This window comes from Saimiri boliviensis, chromosome 1 (assembly GCF_048565385.1).
Source record: "Saimiri boliviensis isolate mSaiBol1 chromosome 1, mSaiBol1.pri, whole genome shotgun sequence".
NCBI lineage: Eukaryota > Metazoa > Chordata > Mammalia > Primates > Cebidae > Saimiri > Saimiri boliviensis.
In genome coordinates, this window is record NC_133449.1 from 275,888,441 (window position 1) to 275,890,627 (window position 2,187).

Sequence of the window (2,187 nt, forward strand, 5' to 3'; positions counted from 1 at the left end):
ATAGTGGTAGGTGCCTGTAATCCCAGCTACTCAGGAGGCTGAAGCAGAAGAATCATTTGAACCCAGGAGTTCAAGTTCTATTTTTATTAAGGCTCAGAAATCTCACTTTTGCATAAAAATTAAAGAATTTGTCATTATTTTACTTGTCTAATCCATTATGCTCAAGTTTTAAGGCATGTAAATATTGCTTTATGCTTTATATAATAACTGACATTTGTTATTATAAACTAGTCTCTGTGGATAATATCAAAAAATTGCCAATGTTGACTATATTACAAGTCAAAATGGTGAGGTATTGCAAAAAGTTTTCAATTAGCAATAATCACTTCTTAAATAAATCTCTAGCTATCATACTGCCAGTAAACTATGTGTACAAGATTAAAAATCCAATGTGTAATCTATTTGTATAACATATGTTATTTTGAATTGTTTTGTGTAATAATTCTGATTAAAAGAAAAAATTCATTGATTATATTAGGAATTTTCAGCATATTTCTAGCTGTATGCATCATCTATAGATTGAAGCTTGAAGAGAGGAGATTTCTAGTGGAAAGTTATTCTTATACCACATTTGTGTTTTATATCATTGTACTTTTAAAAATGTAATGTATTTAAATATAGAGTAAACTAGAAAAACTTTTCTACAGTTTCATAAGAAGCACATATTTCTATGGTAATTCATTTACTTTTACATTAGGGATAGTTAAGTTCAATATTATTAATGATAAGAAGAAAGATAAGGTATTATAATGTCACATAAGTAGTGGATATATATTCTGTAATCTTCAACAGAACATAAGCATTTGACACAGAAGGCTTCCTTCTTACTGTGGTGTATGGCTTTTGCTTTTCCACAGGATAGCAACTGTATAAAAGACAAGGCTGCAAGAAATCTTACACTGTAACAGTCAATTCAAATGCTTTGTGCTGCAAACGTAACTTGGAGCCAGATATTGACAGCAAAAGACAGTGTTTGCCTGGGAAACTCCATTTAGCACTTAAGCAATGAAATGTAAAAGACAAGTTAACTGATTCCTATGGTAACAATTGCATGTCTATATTATAACAATGAAGAGAAGACTTTAGCAGTTGTAAAATTAATGGAGTCATTGTTAGAAAGGAACTTAAATATCAACTTTATTTTAATTTCTATGTATATTTTACTGGAAATGGTGTTTTATGGTAATTACTCCAGATATATTACAAATAATATTATATCTAATATATGTATTATTCCATATTCCCCCATATTATTACTTATATATAGTGAGACAACCTGACTCTTTGGCTGCGGGCTTTTTGTAGCTGCAAAGTTGGAAAAACATAGGTCTACTCCTTGAACAAGTAAGTGACTGTTGTCAAGCCCTTTATCATGTAGTAGTATCGTGAAATGGTGTTTGTGGCCTGAGCTGCCACCTTAGATTTCTACCATATTGGTTAATTTGGGTAATTAATTGAAGTCATGTCCCATAGCACTTTTAAATAATCAAGTTTCTGAAAAGTGTTAGGTATTAACACGGAACTGGAGGCATTAAATGATGACCAGAAAGGGCCAGATGATCATTCTCAGCAAAAAAAAAAAAAATGTTGCAATATGTTTTACTAGATAGTAATAAAATGTTTGATAAAATGATATCCCATTTTAACTAAAAAGCTCCCTTTTTTGTTTCTGTTAATAATTGTCAATACTGGCAAAGACCTGGAAAATGAATGTTTGCTTCTTTGTGGCAGACTGAAATACCATCATGTAATTGGACAAGCATTTGCTACATGTGTCAAAGTGAGATTTTTAACGCAGTTGTTATTTTACGTGTCTCATGACTAGCACTGTGTCTCAGTCTGAATAACATAGTAATAGGTATTTTTTATGCTTATATATTGGAATTTCTAAACTTTATAGACTGACCGTATATATTGCAGTGATAATCAGAAAGCCAACACTCAACAAACGTTAACTTTAAGAACAAAAATATGTATCTAGTTTGAAGATAACTTAAATATAATGTTTCATTCGTCTTCTATAACTCAAACTTTGCACCTTCTAGCCAAAACCTCCCTGCTACTCACTCCTCATCCCACCGCCAGCCTCTGGAATCCACAATTCTGTTATGCTTCTGTCAGTTTAGCATTGTGGTGTTGGATTCCCAGGTTTCACTTATCTCCAAACTATGCACAGCTTTTTTTTTT

General features: G+C 31.6%; 1 non-coding gene across 1 annotated transcript; it reads right to left on the reverse strand.

Moving 5' to 3' along the window:
* Positions 1-232: 232 nt before the first annotated feature.
* Positions 233-371, reverse strand: LOC120365499 (U4 spliceosomal RNA). Its single transcript, XR_005580427.1, has one exon. It is a non-coding gene; the product is annotated as a U4 spliceosomal RNA (small nuclear RNA).
* Between the last annotated feature and the right edge of the window lie 1,816 nt (positions 372-2,187).